This window comes from Lepidothrix coronata, unplaced genomic scaffold (assembly GCF_001604755.1).
Source record: "Lepidothrix coronata isolate B3197 unplaced genomic scaffold, Lepidothrix_coronata-1.0 Scaffold72, whole genome shotgun sequence".
Classification (NCBI taxonomy): Eukaryota; Metazoa; Chordata; class Aves; order Passeriformes; family Pipridae; genus Lepidothrix; species Lepidothrix coronata.
Window position 1 is genome coordinate 1,946,110 of NW_016690252.1, and position 6,902 is coordinate 1,953,011.

The following is a 6,902-nucleotide window of genomic DNA, read 5'->3' on the forward strand; positions in this document are numbered from 1 at the left end:
GTAACCAAACCCTCATGCAAGCACCAACCTGCTCGTGTTTCACAAGGGAACGCCACTGTGCTCAGCAACCAGATGTGAGCCCAATTTTGATGACAAATACTGGTATCTCAGCAAAAACCTTGTAGTGAATTCACCTAAGACTGGCAAAATTGACCACTGCTAGCCCAGCTTACAGCACTTGGAGGGGATACATCTGTGTCAGCAAAAGTCACCCAAGTAACACATTATTGCAGCTGTGCTTTCAATGCTTGTATTGCCAAAGCCATGGCTGATCCACAGTCTCCTGGCTCCTCTTTCAGAGGAAGGATAACTCCTCGTTTCTCTAAATGTCCCAATATGCAAGTATGTAAGGGCACCTTGGAGCCATTCTGAAGGCCTTGTTTATATGGTCAAACATTGCAAATGTTCTAGGTCATGTTTTATCATCTGCTAAACTCAGACCCTTGTGGCAATGCATGTGGACAAAGTCACCTTGAAATGTAGCTGGAAGGCCTGGGGATCACAGAGCCATAAAATCATTGAATGGCCTGGGTTGGAAGGGACCTTGAAGATCATCCATTTCCAACCCCCATGCTGTGGACAGGGACACCTTCCACTAGACCAGGTTGTTCAGAGCTCCATCCAACCTGGCTTTAAACACTTCCAGATATGGGGCATCCACAACTTCTCTGGGCAGCCTATTCCAGTGCTTCACCACCCTCACAATAAAGAATTTTTCCTGATCTCTAATATAAACCTACTCTCAGTTTGAAGCCATTTCCCCTTGTCCTGTCACTCCATGCTCTTGTAAAAAGTCCCTCTCCATCTTCCGTGTGGGCTCCCTTCAGGTATTGGAGGCCACAATTAGGTCACCCTGAAGCCTTCTCTTTTCCAGGCTGAACAAATGCAATTCTCTTACCCATTCCTCATAGGAGAGGTGCTCCATCCCTCTAATCAACTGGGTTGCTCTCCTCTGGACATCCTCTGGATGCTCTTAGATGCTGGATATTGGTGTGCTCTGAACTTCTCGAGTGACAGTTTACCTAAAGCAAAATGCAAAGCACCTTTCTCAGGAGTAGAGAGTCCCTGTGCCTCTAAGGGGTCTGTAAAGGCAGGATCAAAAGGAAAGAGGTGTCTCAGGTATAAAAGGGAGGACAAGTGAGGTCTCCCTTGCAACTTTATCTGTTGTTGCCTGATTTACTGCTCTTGTTGGTGCGCTGTGACTAATTTCTATTGTGAAAGCTGGGTAGGGCCTGGGTTGTTCAGAGCTTGCTTGTTTGACATGTGTGCTGGGCTTCCATTTCCAGAGCAGTAAGTGGGCACTCTCTTGCTTGCAGCTGTTTGCTTAGCTGTGGTCCCAGCCATAAACAAGTGCTGCACAAACAGAGCTGCCCTGGGGAGCCCATGCTGTGTCATGTTGCAAGAGGTGGGATGAGGGGAGAGGGAGGGAAGCACCAGAGCTGAGGCAATAGCAATGGGCTTTGACATGTTGCCACTGCTGCTATGTTGATTTTGCAAAGCTGCCTTTGAAGCTCTTTATGGTGGGTCTCCTGTGCATGGGGGGTGAGCACAAACAGGGAAGTGTTTCCAAATGCAAGACTGGGCTGGAGTGGTACTGGTACACCAAGTGCATGGATGGACTCAGTCAAGACAGGGTTCAGTGGTATATGCTTTCTAGCAGAACTTTCCAAATGCTGGTGTGTCCTCCTGGGCCTTTATCTGAGCCACCCTTTGGGCAGCTTCCTCCTAAAAGGATCAGCTCATGCTTTGCAAGGATGCTCTCTGGAAAAGCAGTTTTTGGGAGTCAGCTGGTGCTGGCTCAGGAGAAGGGGAGATGGATGGAGCCTTTCTTCTGCTGCCAGACTCCTACTTTCCAGGTGCCCTGGAGAGCTTTGAGTGACTTATCACATGATTTATGAAAGGGAGGGGAGACAGTGGCACACAGCTGAGATGATGGAATGACGACATCAAGTTGAGGCTTGTGAGGTTTTCCTGCCCACTGGATTGTTCAGACTTTGGTGTTCAGCCTCTGGGGCTGCTGAGACCTTTTCAGAGGCTGTTTGGGGTCTCCATGGGGCTATTTCACTTGAGGCTGATCCCCTGAAGGCAAAAAGCACATGTCTCCTGGAAATAAAGGCCTCTGAAGGAAGCAATTTGCTCAGGCACCCACAATTACTGGTGATTTTTGAAAACTCTTAGGTTAAATTTCCATGGGTGGCTAGGGAAGGAGTGATTGTCTTGAGGGTTTTTTTTTTTGGCACAGAAAGGGAATATCCTCTGTACTGCTCCCACTGTGGCCATTCTGCTAGGCTGGGGGATGGTGTTTTTGCTGGTGTTTCTGTTATCAGGAAAATGCTCTGGACTTGAAGTGATTTTTCCCAAGCAAGGCAGCGGCTTTCGGGAAGCACCGGTAGCAAAGCGGCTCTGGCAGGGGGCAGCTTTTGATGCTCCTGGTCTCCTTGGGAAAGGCAGAGTGGTGCTGCTCGAGGGGCGAGGGTGGCACTTGGCAAGTGCAGGGTGCACCATAGGGAAGGGAAAATCAAAGATAATTGGGTGGGGGAACTGCAAAATGGGAGAAATCACAGAATCAGAAAATCACGTGGTCTGGAAAGAGGCTGGGGTTTGACAGAAAGGACAGTTTGGCAGTGGGGGAAGCAACGCTTGTCACTGGCACCCCAGGGCTGTGTCAGGGGAGCAGAACAAAACTGCAAGTTGCTCAAACCATATGAGCTGGCACAAAGATGCATCCTCTAGTACTGTGAAGTCTTTGCACTAGACTGAAGGGCTAAAGGCTTAGCAGCCGCCAGGAGAGAAATAAACATTGGCCATAAGCATGGTGGAGAGGTGCTGGGAAGTTGGTGATGCCATGGTGGGCTCTGGCAGAGGAACGAACTGGAGATGCATAAAGGATCTCCCCATTACTCCACTTTTTTGCTGAGTATCATGACCAGGTTCAGCAAACTTGCTGCCTCTTCCCTCCAGAGAGCGAGAGAGGGGGAATCTGCTCCTCAGGGCTTCATGTGCTGTCGTTAACGAAGGTGCCGAGGGCTTGTGTTGGCTGTGAGCCGGCACAGAAACACTTGTGCCTTGTGCTCGTGACTCCTGTGCTGCTGAAGGTGCCAGACAGACTGTTCCTGTTCATGTTGCTCCTGAATATGCGTGGGAAGTCTAAGGGAGGTGTCAGAAAAGGGCATGGCAGGAGCCTTGTACTGTACTGATTTATTAGCCTTGAGTCTCTCCCTTTTGGCTAAATCACGTTGTTTCCATGCATATTGAAAGACTGAGGATCACAGCGTCTGGGAGGTAAACTACAGCGGTGGCTCCACTGGGCTGTGAGTTTGTTACTTGCTGGCTCTTCCTGCCAAAACACATGGCAGCCAAGCTTGGTTTGGTGGAATGCTGAGCTGCTTCGTGTCAGTGCAGGCCAAGACTGTGGTTGTGGGCTGGAGGTGCTGCCATGGGGTAACCCTGTGCCTGTGTGTGATTGGAGACCCTGGCCATGTTACAGGGTGAGGGATGAGGGGCAATGTATTGCAGGTGGGCAGTTAGATCTGTATGGATAGCAGGGATCAGCAGACCCTGTCCTGGAGCAATGCCTTTCCTTGGAAGGAAGAGCAGAGGGGATGGGTGATGGTGACTTTCCCCCATGCAGGGGGATCAGGACTCACAGGGAAGGACTGCCTGGTGCAAGAGGTGTCCTACAGTGCATGGCTGAGCCAGCCCTCACTGTCAGGTCTTGTCAGCGGGGATTATCTTAGCTAAAGACTCAGCCAGGTGGAATAATTGGCAACCGAATCCTATGCTCCCTCCCAATCCAGCCTGGGGCTGCAGAAGGGTAACACTCCTCCTGCAGCCACGGCACCAGGATCTCTTTCCTTCTCCCCCACACAGTCCCATCCCAAGAACATTTCATTTCCCTTATGCCCTTCAAAGAAGACCTCCATGTCCCTCCCTGGCATGGTTATTAACATATTGCCTTGCCTTATACCTGCCCTATACCTTGTATTTATATAGGCATGCCTGCACCTTTTCTTTACTTTTTTTGGGGGTGCCTGGGTACTTGTTGTAGGATTGGGAGGTGCTGGGGAAGCACATGCCTTTCCCTGGAACATGTAGCTGGAGGACTGGTGGCCTGTGCCATGTCACCACTGGCCTGTAGAAAAGAGAGTGGGGCCTCCCCAGCCTCTGTCCCTGCAGCTCCTGCCCCTGGCCCCTTTTGACACAGGCAAATGCAATTCCCTGAGTGAGTAATGCTCGCAGCTCCTGCCCCATGACAGTGATGTTTCTCATCAGGAACTGAAATTCGTTTAGTGCCAGCAATTTGCAACAGCCCATGGAGAAGAGGCAATGAGATACTTTCCCTGCCCTGGAGCACCGATGGTTGGAGGCAGGTAGGATGAGACATGGAGGGCGTGAGCGGCAGCTGAGGAGGGAGCGTTGGGGGAGCGTGGGGTCTGGGGATGGGAAGGGGTGGTACATTCACAGCCATGGGTCCTGGAATGGCCCTGAAAAGAGGGGAAGCGTGTCCCTGTTGTCCAAGGCAGGAGGATGGTTGGCAAGCCACTACACTGTTGATATGGGCTTGCAGGGCCCTTTCCCCTTCCCTTTTCCTTGCCATGGACTAGGACCTCATCTCAGCCCTCAACAAAAACATTCGAAATTGCATTTTGCACCCCCTGCTTGCCCCACTGTCGTGCTGTCCTTCCCAAGATGGAACTATGTCACTGATGCTGCCAACACGAGAAGGAAAAGCATTGGCCTTTTCCAGACCTGCGCTCTCTGTTGTGCTCACACCATTTCCACAGAGCAGCAGCTGTTTCCCCATCTCCCCAGGGGCAGGGTGGGGTACAAACCTGACACTTTCCTTGTAAGACTGCAATCCTTGCCACCTGTATGTGTAAAATGCTGTAAAAATGCCTTACAGCCACAGTCTGACAGCGTGGGGACAGTGGCTGCCTTTATCTTCCCATCTCAACTGGCCACTCTGTGGCTTGTGGAGGCAAGGGGGACCAAAGCAATGGGGACCAAAGCCACGGGACAAGTTGCTGGCAGTGCTGGGAGCAGGGACACAACTCCAGCCACACTTGCTTCCTCTTCCAACAAGCTGATGCTGCCTTGGAGTTTTGCAGGCTGGGAAAAGCAGTGCAGCATCTCACAGACAGCTTGTTCCAGAGCATGAAAATATTTCCTCGTGTCTGCTGCTGCTGCGCTTGAAGAATAACACTGAAAGCAGCCAAGAGGGTTTTCTTCCAAGGGATGTGGGATTGCTGGTGCTCAGGAGTGATCCAAGATAAACGATCAGCCTGTAACACACTTCTACAAGGCCTCTCCTGCACCTCTGCTGTGTAGCTGTGAGACAGTTCCATGGAAATGGGATGCTGCAAAGCTGCCATCCCTGCTGTGGTGAGGACAGAGGGGCCCTGTCTGAGTGGAGGGATTTTCCCTGCAAAGTTATTGTCCCTAGAAATAGGGGGAGGCCTATTTTTGCATGGGCAAAATTCATCAGTGGTGGGAGATGGAGAAGACAGCCTGCTCCGTAGCAAGCAGCCCTGAATCCACAAGCTGCAGTGTTCTGCGGATACAGGATGAGAGGTGGAGAGGCTAGAGGATGCTTTGGGCTTTCAGCCTCCACTGGCAGTGTTTCTGGCAGGGACGGAGAGGTGGCCAGCTCCCTGAGATCCAGTGAGCACTGCAGCAAGTCAGGCTGGTGGTGGAGGGGGGTGTGGTGCTCCCCACCCATGTCCCACCTGCGTTTTGTGGCTTGTGAGCCTGGTGCCTCTGCTGTGTCCCTGGTGCAAGCTGAAGAGGGCTGGTCTGCCTCCCCGCCACCTTATGGGGAGTGAGATCAAACCCAGGATTTGCAGCCTGCCAGGAAACCCTGTTATTGTAGGTACAGGGCAGACCAGCTCCCCTCTGCCTCAGGAACCAGCCCACTGCTCCAGCCTTGGAGAGGCTGGGGGTCTGGCCATGCTCCCAGCCATCAGATAATTTCCCAGTGCTGCGTCATCCATGTTCTGTGGTGGTGGCTGGTTCCTGCTGCTGAGGGTGACACTGAAACCCAGTGGCAAAGCTTGGCCGGAGGATTCTTGTGTCTTGGGTTTCATCTGAAATCACAACGCTGCTGGTAGGTTTCTGTGCAGAGCTCAGCAACATCCTGCTGGCTCATGCCAGCACTTCCAGCAAACCTTTATTTATTAGTATTAGCTTTTCTTCAGGGATTTTGGCTGTGCCAAGTGTACTGGCAGGCCTTGCTCGGGCTGGGATTTATGGCTGGAACCAGCACCCCTGGGGCAAATGGGGCTTGGTGTGAGTCAGGGCAGACCTTGGCCATGCCAGCACAAGCTCTGCAGCCCTTGGGAAGGTGTTGATCCCCTAGAAAAAAGCTCAACACAGCCTCCGTTGGGAGTTGCTGCAGACAGCAACAGTGAGTTCACTACCACAGCAGCTATCTGAGGATCCCGAGAGGAAAAGTCTGTTTTTCTTCTCCCTGAAGTGCTGGGTTTTGAGCATCTCCAAGGAGTGAAGCGTGCACAGCAGGAGTGTTGCAACATGCTGGTGCTAGGGAAGCTGAGGGCTGTTTGAGGATCACCGACACAGAGTTATCAAGAAGACATGGATCCAGGCTCTGTGTATTGCCAACAAAAGTATCTCACTTGGGAGGCTGGTGGACATGGATGTTGCACAGAGGAGCACAGAGCTTGCAGTGCCCTCTGCTTTGCCCAAGCTGCCTCCATCCTGTCTTTTACAGTGTACCCATCTCCAGTGAAACCCTTGGGCTTTGGGTTATCCTTGCACTGCATACTAGGACAGCTTGAACCTTTCTTATCCCAAAAAGGTCTGCAAAACCCTCAGAGGAAAACCCCCTGCACAAGCTGTACCTGTTCAGCTTGTGTCTTGAGCTTATGTTCTGCTTGGCTGGTAAA